The sequence below is a fragment of the Priapulus caudatus genome, unplaced genomic scaffold (assembly GCF_000485595.1).
Source record: "Priapulus caudatus unplaced genomic scaffold, Priapulus_caudatus-5.0.1 Scaffold175, whole genome shotgun sequence".
Taxonomy (NCBI): Eukaryota; Metazoa; Priapulida; class Priapulimorpha; order Priapulimorphida; family Priapulidae; genus Priapulus; species Priapulus caudatus.
In genome coordinates this window covers 311,047-323,761 of record NW_014577236.1, presented here as the reverse complement: position 1 = coordinate 323,761, position 12,715 = coordinate 311,047, and the positions used below count along the sequence as shown (strand labels likewise).

The following is a 12,715-nucleotide window of genomic DNA, read 5'->3' as shown; positions in this document are numbered from 1 at the left end:
GAGCCTCCGACGGCGCAGCGGCGAGTGCGCGCGCGCGTCTCGCTCGTCGTCGTCTCTCTCTCTCTCTCTCTCTCTCTCTCTCTCTCTCTGTTGTGTGTGTGTGTGTGTGTGTGTGTGTGTGTGTGTGTGTGTGTGTGTGTGTGTGTGTGTGTGCGCGTGTGTGCGTGTGTGTATCTGCGCTGAGGGGCGTTTTTAATATGGGGGCAGTCATGTGCGTCAGCACGCACTCTCCAGCCACACACGCATCATCCCCGCGGTCTCGACCGTAACGATGTTTACAGATTCCAGAGCATCAAAACTTACACGACGTTGTTTGGACACCCCGAAGGCTCGCAAATAAGACACCACCCAACCTTAAAATAAGCCCCGCGCCGCGGCGCGTAAAGAATCAAAGCCTCATGTCATATGTATTCGCACCACAGTGACGTAGGTATAGGCGCTCACATACAGCGCTCCGCTCCCGCCGGCGTCTCATATACAATTCGGAACGTTAACAAGACGCCAGAATCCTCTGCACATCTCATGCCCCACGGCATATATTGCCCCATACACAGATACGTGCCGGCTGCAGGGTGTTCTCCCAGTTGCAATCATGTGCTGCTCAAATACGTAACGTGCTCGCGCGCAATTTGCGCCTAAACGTGCACGACGAAATGAAAGCTGCACGGTCGAGCGCGCTCTTTCCCGATTCACGAAATTTAAATAGGAGCGATGTCACTACTACTACTGGCAAGTTTTAGCCTCTGCGCCTGCTACCAAACTGTAGCTATGAGAAATGTCAGAAGTTTCTACGCACGTCATGGAGGAAATAACATATATATATATATGCATACCAGCCTAAATATTTGAGATGATCCCACTCGCACTCTTACACTCTGTCTCTTTCTCTCTCGCTCCCTCACTCACTCTCTCACTTACTCACTCTCACTCACTCACTCACTCACACTCTCACACTCTCACTCTCACTCTCACTCTCTACTCTCTACTCTCTACTCTCTACTCTCTACTCACTCACTCACTCACTCACTCACTCACTCACTCACTCACTCACTCACTCACTCACTCACTCATTAACATACATAACATGTCATCATACATACATCACATAGTTGGGATACTTTCGTAACAGTTTAAGATGACTTTTAAATTAGCCCGGAAAGGGCTGCTGTGCCAATATATCCTGGATTGTTAAAACCACTTTTATGTCACTGTGCAAAGAAACCAGTAAAGTTGAATAAACATGTAAGGTTGGTAACGCACCCGCTTGCAGCAAAAACCATTAGCGATCACAGTTATTATGATGACGTTCAAGGTTAACTTAATGCATGCGGGCAGTTTACAGCTGTATGTTAACTAGGCAAAGCTGAGATGTTGCCACACACATAATAGTGGCAAACGGGTCAAAGGGGTTGGGCTAATGCAAATATTGCCAGGAGTTGATATTATGAGCGTATAAACTTTAATTACATTTCCGAATGAAGCGGCAGCAACGCCCAGGCAGTATACTACACTATACTATAGTATACTATAGCAATATACACTAACAACATTAGCATAATTCTCATTAACATACAGAGATACAATTGCATCATTGGATATAACACACGTGCCGTTGCCTGGGTTATTCTTGCGAAAGCCTGCGAAGCAGCAGTCTATTAATGAGTGCAAAATTAAACAAGTATAGATTATCATACCCGCTCACGCAATAAAGCATTTGCTCCACTACACATAAAAATCAGGCGGACTATCAGGAAGGGCATTATCAGGAACGAAACAAGGAAACGCGTATTGCATGAAACTTACTTCCGCTCCTCGCCCTCCTTGATATCAGAGTGGCAATATCGACTCACTTATGTGGGCACTTCTTTTAGACCTCGTGTTTATTTCCCACCTGTTTATGTTCTACGTGTTGTGCGCGTGCGTGTGTGGGTGTGTGCGCGTACGTGTGTGGGTGTGTGCGCGTACGTGCGTGCGTGTAGTGTAGGATTAACCAATCTGGTACCCTGCCGCCGCGAATTGGGTCGTTTTAAATCCCGGGGGAGTTGCTGCCAGTTTGTTCGCCAACTCTTCTAGTTGCAGAGTGCTATTTGTAAGCCTCTCAAGGCACCAACACCTCCGCTGAGATGACTCCACATTAAGAGCAATGACTACGTACTCAATACTTCCTTTCACGGTGCAATCAAAACATTATCGTCAGCCGCTAAGCGGGTTTTGATTTGGCCTGCATAATCTCGAAGTGCCTTGCCTGCCAACGCAATCAGCGCGCACGCAGATGTTGGCCATGCGTACGCACAGCTACCGCGTTTCGCCTCCAGCAGAAGGAGCTCAACACTACACGGCGGCCCGCATGCCCGCCACCCGAGCGTGGTCTCTCGCGCGTCTGCCACGGTGCACGCCCGCTTCGGCTCGCTCCGCAGCTGCAAACAATGTAAACAATGCGGCCCTCGCTCTGGACACACCCAACATTTAATTATTCGCCTGTCCTACTCCGACTCGCCAGCAGCAGTTCCCAGCGTACGCGGGCCGAGCGGCGTGCGCCGGGCGCACGCGTAGTGCCAAAGCAACGCACGTACATATACACGCGCATAAAGATTACGCTCGTGCAAATAGCCAAGCGGGCAATATGAATATCTAGCTACTCTAGGCTACTACAAACGTGTAGGCGGTTAGTGTGAGCGCTATGCGCGCGAAACAACTAGAAGAGCTAGTTATATGCACACGTTGAAAGACATTTGACGTTTGACGTTGAAAGATATTTACTAAGTAGGGCCAACAGGGGGTAATCTTTAAACCATCGGCAACTTTCGTAAACACGAACCATCTTCAGTCGATAAGTAAATCTGGAGACATACATTGTGGTGAGAAATACCTGCAGGTACACTGACCCACGTAGTAAGTGGCCAGTTGTCACGTCTGTCATGCTAGCTCAGGTAAGAAAAGTCCACACTTTTACACGTAGCGACACCCTGTCAGGTAGCATAGAAATACATTTCAGCGAAGGTTATCTGAATGGCATGCATAGAATGAACTCACGGAAAGACACGGTTCTTGTTTGATTGAAAATAAAATCTGACGGAAAACCATGGAAAGCCATCCCCTTCAAAAATCATTTTCAAACATTACAAATACACAATTTTAAACATTTAAATTAATTAATAAAAAATACAAATTACTTTATATTGTTCGAGAAATTTAAATTCAAAATTAATTCACAACTTTCCAAAATAATTGCCTGATATACAAATTCCTTCACATCATTGTAAAAATTCATTTTCTAAACGTACAATTTATTTTCAAAACAACGAACCAATTTACTAACTTGCAATTTAATTGAGAACATGTTACATAAACTCACAAATGTTCAAATCTTGCTTCATCCCCCTAACAATTGAAATTATAAGTTTTAAATTAATTTACAGAATAACGAATCAGTTCACTAAGTTTGAAATTAATTTATTACTTTTAACATTAATCACCAGAAATGCGAATCTATCTGTTGGTTTCAGAATTATTAGGTAACAAACGACAAATGTATACAAATTAATCATATAGCTTTCAAAACATATATAAACGTTTACAATCAAAGAGCTCATTTAACAATCAATGTATGCAACTTCCAATCTATTCAAGACCTCAGAAATCACTTACTAATACCCCATTCACACCAGGGTCCCGATCTCACTACGGTCGTACTACGCTCTAAGAACGTGGTGGAAACGTGTAGAACGCAGTAGGAACGTATATGAACGTACTGCGATCGCGATCGAGCGCGGTGCAGTCACCATGAGCGTGGAGAGCGTGGCCAAACTTTGAACATGTTCAAAACAATCGTGGTGCGAGCGTGGCGGAAAGACAGCGCAGTGCGGGCGTATTAGAGACGTGGAAGGCGTAGTACCCACGTAACTCGAGCGTAGTACCCACGTAACTCGAGCGTAGTACCCACGTAACTCGAGCGTAGTACGAACTTAATGATTGTATCGCAAGCGTGTCGGGTGCGTGAAAATTGTCGCCCCGTTCTCAGCACGATGTCAATACGTTTTCATCACGCTGTTACTACGTCCATGGAGATGTCTCTGCGACCTGACCACGCTCTCGCTATGACCATGGTGCGTCTCTAGCAAGCTCGACCCGTTCGTACTACGATTTGTACTTCGCCGAAAGCTGACCAGTACTAATGGGAAGTGATGCGGCTAATGTGTGTATCTAGTTTGTAACTTGCCGAAGCTGACCAGTACTAATGGGCAGGGATGCGGCTAATGTGTGTATCTAGTCTGTAACAGAGCTAAGCATAACTACGTGTATCTCTTCAGTGTGGAACTAATTTTAACAGCTGTTTATGTGTCCGGCAGATAAATCGGGCTTTTAGCCAGCTGGTGTGGTGTAAGATTAGCCCGGGTGTCCTGGTGTGTTGATGCGCTGCCGCTGGTAGTGGCGAATGCCATTAGCGTTGCTACAATATATTTTTACAAGTGGTTTAAAATATGTGGCGTTTATAATTGCTAAATTACTGTAGTAACTGCAATATTTCATATCCTAAGTAGAACCTTATGACGATAATGGTACCAAAATAGGCTGTAGATTGACCAAAGCAGCACATACTACAAGTGCCGACTCCATCAAGTCAATCATAGTCAAAGGAATTGGAACTCCTGTAGGATCTGGAACTCCTTGAGCCGACCTATTGCCCATTCAACATGTATCCTAGCATTGGCTACAGTCTTTGTGTTGATATCCTCAGACTTTGTAAATTGGGATGTGCTCTTTGTTGTATGCTGAAATGGTGAGATGACAAGTCGCACCTGCTTATGCAAGAACAGTTCCTGGATGTTGAAACCTCGATCGGCCATACAAATATCACCGGCTCAAACGTGTTTGTTATCTTGACAATTTTTTTTGTCTGACGTGTTGCCTCCTGTAGGTTTGGAATTGTATGAAATTGTTCCACTAGGTGTAATACCAACAAGGCATGTGAGAGTGGGTCTTGACTTATATTGGCTGTACACTTGTGAGTTGGATGCTGCCAGGGAAGGTCTATCTATTTGGATTTCAGTGCAGTCGAATATGCATCTTACAGTGCCCTTATACTTGTGGAAACATGCTGGGTAGTACTTCATAGTGCCTTCTTTGCTTGGCCAGTGGATGAAAGCAGCCAGCTCCTTTGCCAACAGTGGAATCCAAGTGGACAAAACTTGGAAGACGGAGCTTTGTCGTAATCCAAACCAAAATGCAAGATCGTCCTCTTGAAGATTAAGCCGAAGCTTTATGAGTGTCATGAGTAGTTGATCCACTAGAGATTGAGATCGCTTCAATCCAGGTTTTGTTGTATTGTTTATTTGCCAGGTCTTGTTGTCTGCTGATAATTTCCCCTTATAATAATGAAGGCTCTGTGCATGAGGAGATACTTCTGCTAATAACCACTTAAACAGGTCGTAACTAGGTAAACCTGTATAAAGTTTCACAAGGTCATCACAGTTTGCTATGTCCGAAACAGTAATCTTCTTGTTAAATATTGCAATGGCAGCTTCCAGTTTTGCGATGGTGTCCTTGGCTTGCAGATACTGGCTCTTGAGCTGATCACAGTTCACAGTTAATTTGTTGATTTCATCTTCTAGGTGTGCAACCCACTCCACACTAAATAACTTGTTTCGGAATGCAGGATGATAGTAATTGTGGTCGTCAGCAACAATATCTTCAAACGGAGATGGATCAACTTGAATACCTATGAGTTGCAGTTCTTGTCTTCGGCCTTGCTCTTGGAGTTAACATGTAAGACCGCTGAGGTGGTGGTCGTCTGGGCGTCGTCTGCATTTCATTATAGCCCTTCATGTAAAGAGTTGGATAGGGTTCATCAGAAAATGGTTGGCCATGAGGGAAATGGTTGCTGCACACCTTAGTCGTTGTTGTTACTTTAAAGCCATCCCTATGCAAGAGGCGTGTCCACGTGGCACAATATTTCTTCTTGCATGAATGAAAACGTAGCGTATTGATGTGGTCTTTCAGAACATTCCTGCAGGTGAAAATAAATTGTAATTAATAATCTTATGTTATGCTATGTTATGTTATCTTATCTTAATTAATAAAAAGGCAAAATGTCAAACAACAGTGTATATGGTACAGCTAACACTTTGGAGATTCACTGCCTTTAGCAAGAAGGGGAGCTTGACGCTTTGTCGTAAAATCTATGAAATAAATGAAAATAGATCAGGGTTTTCTATGACTATGTTCTGTACTCTGACAAAAACACTCTTGAAGATGTAGAACGTCCCAAAATGAATGGAATGCCCTACCACCTACTATAAAGACTGCTCCTGATGTGGCTTTATTTAAAAATTTAATTAACAGCGGTAAAGAAAACGTGAAGAAAATTTAGGTCACCTGTACGTCTATAGACTATAGTATAGGCTAGCCACACCAGGCTATTGCATTACTAATAGTACAGTATCAGACAAGACAAGTCAAGAGAAGCTTCCTTAAAAAGTTGTTAAAACATGTAAACAATCAATAAATAACTGATGCCTACCTTTCAGGATGCCTCCGGTCATTTTTACAACCAAAAACAGCACAATGATCGCCGTCTGGCATGATAAAAAGCATATAAAAATGGTTAGGAATTGAAGTCACAGATAGTAAACACAAATTTTAATGGTCTGTTAACCGCTCGCGCGGCGGCAGCGCTAGTAGTGCCCCCTTTTCTATCCCATGACGCATTGCGGTGCTGATTGCCGATAAGGCTTATGGGGTTTTACTCACTTTGGTGTGAAAAGTCTAGAGTCAGATTAGCGAGTAGAACTTATTTATTCTACTCGCAAAATCTGCGGTCGGTGGTAGATGTAGAACGGGGTGCTTGGCAACACCAAGGAGCTATATTATTATAACATATGTATAATAATATAGCTCCTTGGGCAACACTGTCACTACACTGTAGTCTACAGCTGTAAACAAACACATCATTCCCGCAGGGTGGTAAAAATCGGATCCTCTAATAGCGTATCCATCCGAGCTGAAGCATCGGGGCACTTTTAGAATGAATTGATTTGAAGTTTGGGTTGTAGTTGGCTGGTTCGGAAAGTGTAGTGAATAGATTGCAAGTCCTATGAATTGATTCGAAGTTTCCTGAATAGGTTTGCACATGGACTGGAAACAACAGAGTGGGCGGCAAATTGTAAACATTAGTAAGTGATTTCAGAGGTCTTGAATAGATTGGAAGTTGCATAAATTGATTGTTAAATGAGCTCTTTGATTGTAAACGTTTATATATGTTTTGAAAGCTGCATGATTATAATTTGTAATTTAAGCTATACATTTGTCGTTTGTTACCTCTGAAACCAACAGATAGATTCGCATTTCTGCTGATTAATGTTAAAAGTAATAAATTAATTTCAAACTTAGCGAACTGATTCGTTAATCTGTAAATTAAATTAAAACTTATAATTTCAATTGTTAGGGTGATGAAGCAAGATTTGAACATTTGTGAGTTTATGTAACATGTTCTCAATTAAATTGCAAGTTAGTAAATTGGTTTGTTGTTTTAAAAATAAATTGTACGTTTAGAAAATGAATTTTTACAATGATGTGAAGGTATTTGTATATTAAGCAATTATTTTGGAAAGTTGTGAATTAATTTGCAAGTTAATAAAGTGATTTGTTATTCTGTAAATTGATTTTAAATTTCTCGAACAATATAAAGTAATTTGTATTTTTATTAATTAATTTGAAATGTTTAAAATTGATTTAAAATTGCGTATTTGAAATGTTTGAAAATGATTTTTGAAGGGGATGGCTTTCTATAGAAAACCATGTAAAAAAAACAGCAGCACGCCCCCTTCAGTGCAAAAATATTTTAAAAATCGACGTCGCCACGATAAATTATCATTTATCAAAAATCAAATCACTTATCTGCATTGGACCTGCGCCTCGCTCACTATTCAACGCGTTCACTATTTTACACGACATCACGTTCTCCTATATACAGTGTCACGAGTTTGGGTTTACACACCACCTTGGTGAACTAACCGAGTCTCGCGGCTGGAGACACTATACGACAGAGTCGTCGGGTTAGTGCCCGAGGCGCGTCATCAATGCCAGCAGCGAGGTTGATGAATGTGCGGCCGGAGCGCGGCAATCAGCACAATTTGTTGACAAATGATTAGTGCGCCTCGCGCATTCTCCACCTGTAGACGCGCGTGATGAAAGACCATTACTCTTCGTCATCCGCCCGAATTCTCTGCAGCGCCTGATAACTGTCTCGCTGCGTAGCCCCCTCCCCCGCTCCTCCGTCGTCCTAGCTTCACGAGTGGCATCATTATCCGGCGACAATAATCTTGCGAGAGATTACTGCGTCCTAAACATGTTGTTTAATTGCCAATCTAGAGTCTAGCGAATAAGCATGTACAATTAAGCTAAGGGGCAAATTCAGGAAGATAATCACACAGGACGATAACACAAAGGTCTGGCAGCGCAAAAAAACAGCGTTGCGCGCAGAAAAAAAAAAAAAAAAACGCGCGCGTGGGGGCGTATACCCGGTATAAAACACTGAGCCTCTAATCACAGCATCCAGAACTTTAAACCTCAAGATGTTCACGGCAAAATCCAGAGCATAAAACCTAAAGCTGTTCACGGCAGCATTCGAAACGTAAAACCGAAAGGGGTTAACGATGGCGCCCAACAACGTAGAATCAAAAGACGTTCTAGGCGGTGCTCCTGGCTACATGCGCATCGCACATAACAAAGTAACGAAAAACGCCGCGGGCGCAGACAAATGCATAGCGATGTTGCCAAATACGCGCACGCACGCAGTTTACAAACAATACCATATCTCCGGATTCTTCACGCCAGTCAGTCAGCGTCTGTTACGTCAACGATCTGATAGCTTCAAAGCACACGCCTCTAAATGCATAATGCAGACAAGGTCAGGGGTATTGCTGCGGCTAGATTGCGATCGCGTAAGCAAGCAATCCGCAGATAAAGCCTGCCTCCTCCCCGTACCACCCAAGAGAGTTGAAAGGCGCATGAAATAATGCGCTCCTCCTCTAAGCTTAGTATGCTTATCGTTATCGTAAGACGTCGCAGCGGATCACGAAAGAAACACGCCCAAACAACGTGCACGCGATTTCTTTACGAAATAAGTCGTGCGAATAAGTTTGTTTACGACTAGTTCAGAAAATCCGTGAGTCTGTGCCGCATACGTCCAGCGGTTTTACAAGAATTAATATGCAGAAAGGATGATAACATTTATAAATCTGGTGTATATAATAAATCATTTATCATATCATAAATCACGTATATCATTTATAAAAGGCAGTATAACTGTTAAAACTATTACGCGCTACTAGTAATTGGTTACTATCAAGAGTAGATAATAACACCGTGTGTTATTATCTACTCTTGTTACTATCTATTAGGTAAATATAAATGACGCGAAGGATTGCGTCAGACGTGGATGGAAATGCCAAATGTTCATGTCACAACTACGTGTGCACATAGAACATGCAGTTAATCGGGCTGTGCCTCGCGAAAAGGGCAAACGTTTAGTTTTGTGTCAATCACGACCACTTTTTCTATACAAGAGTTGCAAAAGCGGTAGTGCTAAGTCACTTTTCTGCTACGGGAAAAATATGAAGATACTAATACAACTAAAGCTCATAGGGTCTATGTCCCCCAGGGTACTGCCGGAACGTACCCTGGTCACTATTCGATATGGTTAGGGTTAGGATTAGGGTTAGAGTTAGGGTTAGGTTTAGGGTTCGGATTCGGGTTCGGGTTAGGGAGTAGGCGTAGGCGACTCCCTAGACTCGTGAGTGGAGTATAGGCTAGGTACGGTCCGGCATATAATATAGTACCAGGGTACGTTCCGGCAGTACCCCGGGGGACATAGACCCTATCAGCACAACGCTACGTTCCGGCAGTACCCCGGGGGACATAGACCCTATCAGCACAACGCTACGTTCCGGCAGTACCCCGGGGGACATAGACCCTATCAGCACAACTAAACAGGGGTTTAGAATTAGAAATGCAAATGGTGGAGCGTGTTAATTGGCTCGTTTTATTGTTGTCTATGCTCATTCCGATATCAGGTAAACAATCACTACATCACAGTGTAGTTTGACTGCTGACTTGTTACGACTATTATACACTAATCCCCAGAGTTCTCTCAAATTCCTGCCATCATATTTTGCACTACGGGCAACTTAAAAACTACTACAGCAAACTAACGTGCTAAGTAATAGGCTGCTCTATCATCGTTTGGCGTGTAAAGATATATTTCCCTAACACTGATTTATTTATTTGACGCACGCACGCACGCACGCACGCACGCACGCACGCACACACACACACACACACACACACACAAGCAAATATATGTGCGTGGTCGACACACGATGCACCCGTTCACACGGTTAATTTGCTTATTCATCACATAAAAACGTTATGTGATGATATATATAATCTAGATAGATAGATAGACAGACAGACAGATAGATAGATAGAGATAGATAGATAATCTTGTGTAGTGAGGTCACGACTGAACGCGAGTCCAGAGGTGTGCGCGAAAAAGAAGAGATTTTATAGAACGCAAACGATAAGAGTAAATCATCGATCCCGAATCAATTTACATAATTAATCGTCGCTCACGACATATGTACCATTTACTCAGCGGGTTTTACAATGTATACAACTACAAGTATTCCCTGTTTGTGCTATACCTTCATGAAGCAATCTGAAATCATACTGATTTTGTATGTAAAGAAAATGCAATTCATTCACTGCATGCCTGATACAGACAGAAGCGGTTACAATCAATGAATAACACTAGAGCACTCGGAGAGCACAGACCTCCACCAAGGCAGCTGAATTCTCTCAATGCGAAATTTTTTATTAATTAATTAATTAATTAATTGGATCCGGATTAGTGCGAGCGTGCAGGTGGGGGAGGACTGTGGTTGCCCCTTAGCCTGTGGTTGCGTGTTTGTAAGTCTACAGCCAGCGCACCTAGCGGAAGTGAACTGAAACGTGCATGGTAACACACAAACCCACAAACACACAAACCAACACTCAAAGACACGCCAGTGAAAACATAACCTCCGCCAAGCCCCTGGCGGAGGTAATAAAAGTAGATTGCAAATGCGCACCTGCAAGGTGCAAGCGTGCCTTAGTTGTGTCATCGGCTACTACTGGATTTATTTGTTTTAAAATTTACGAGGCGGGTCGGTTAAGTGTGACACCTAGAGACACACACACACAAGCACGCACGCACACGCACGTACGCACGCACACGCACACGCACGCACACACGCACACACAAACACAAGCGCACACATACACACGCACGCACGCACGCACGCACGCACGCACGCACGCACGCACGCACGCACAAACACACACACACACACACACACACGCACGCACGCGCACGCGCGCGCACAAACACACACACTTATGTTGCAGCCAATAGGTATCAGCATGTAGGGATATGCCACATGAGAGATGCCTAAAACATCATTTTTGAAAGATTGTTTTATTTAAATCAGAATACATTTTTGCAGTAAACAATTATATATCAAATAAAATACTGAAAACCATTTTGAATTACCATCAGTAGTTTTCATAAAAACTGGATTTGAAATTTGGGATATTTATACCTTTAGGAAGAAAATCTACAGGCAATTCAGTCCAAAGGCCACAGATAGCTAAATGTATATATTATTCCTTTCTACACACTGTATTTGTGGTGGTTTATACCCAATTGTATTGTGTTATAAAGCATTTTGAACAACAGGATCTTTTATCTTTGTGAGGAAACGGCAAAATTTTGCCTTTTTTACCGTAATTCCGTTACCAAAATCACAATATAGTTTTCTTCCTCATCTTATTTCTGGACTTAGAACCTTGTTATTGTAAATTCTCTTATTTCATACACCTAAACAAAGCCTCAAACATTAATTTCAGGAATATGTATTCCTAGAAAAACATTGTAACAGAATTACATGGTAACGGAATTACAATGGTAACGGAATTACAAAGTTATATTTAGAAGCTTTTATGGAGTAGTTAGAAGTTTCATTAGTTTTAATATATCAGCCAGGAGATGTCAGCACAGGCCAGAGCTATTGTCTTAGACCAAGGGGTAATGCTATCTCACAGGCGTGGAGAGAGGTGACCGCAATGAGGCAGCACTAGTGTTGGGATAGTGTTAGGATTAGGGTTAGGGTCAGGGTTAGGGTTAGGATTAGGGTTAGGGTTAGGATTAGGGTTAGGGTTAGGGTTAGGGTTAGGATTAGGGTTAGGGTTAGGGTTTTTGCATCATGATATCTGTCCCCACACCATAGATTAATTTTTGTGGATCACAATGCCTATATATAGCGCGGCGACACATATATATTTAGTGTGAGTGTTAGTGTTGGCGGTGTTGGTTACCGTTAGGGTGAACGTCATCGTCAACGTTATCACGTGACCTCCCTCCACGCCCGTGGGATAGCAACACCCTAGACCAAGAGAGGGCATGCAGTGCTAATTACACTGATTCATGAAAGCACAGTGTGATCCTTCTGTCATGCACAAGTTCAAAAATGACAATATCCAAGATAGTGGTGCGGGTAATGATGGCAGCCAAACAACAATGGATGGTGGCAGTGTTGGCGATGGGAGTGACGATGATAGCAGTGTTGGCGATGGGAGTGACGGTGATGATGGTAGCAGTGTTGGCGATGGGAGTGAC

The 12,715-nt window shown here is 42.9% G+C and overlaps 1 protein-coding gene across 3 annotated transcripts in view; it reads right to left on the bottom strand.

Moving 5' to 3' along the window:
- LOC106806712 (krev interaction trapped protein 1-like) overlaps window positions 1-12,715 on the bottom strand; it is a 61,296-nt gene that overhangs the window by 32,359 nt on the left and 16,222 nt on the right. The window lies entirely within an intron of this gene.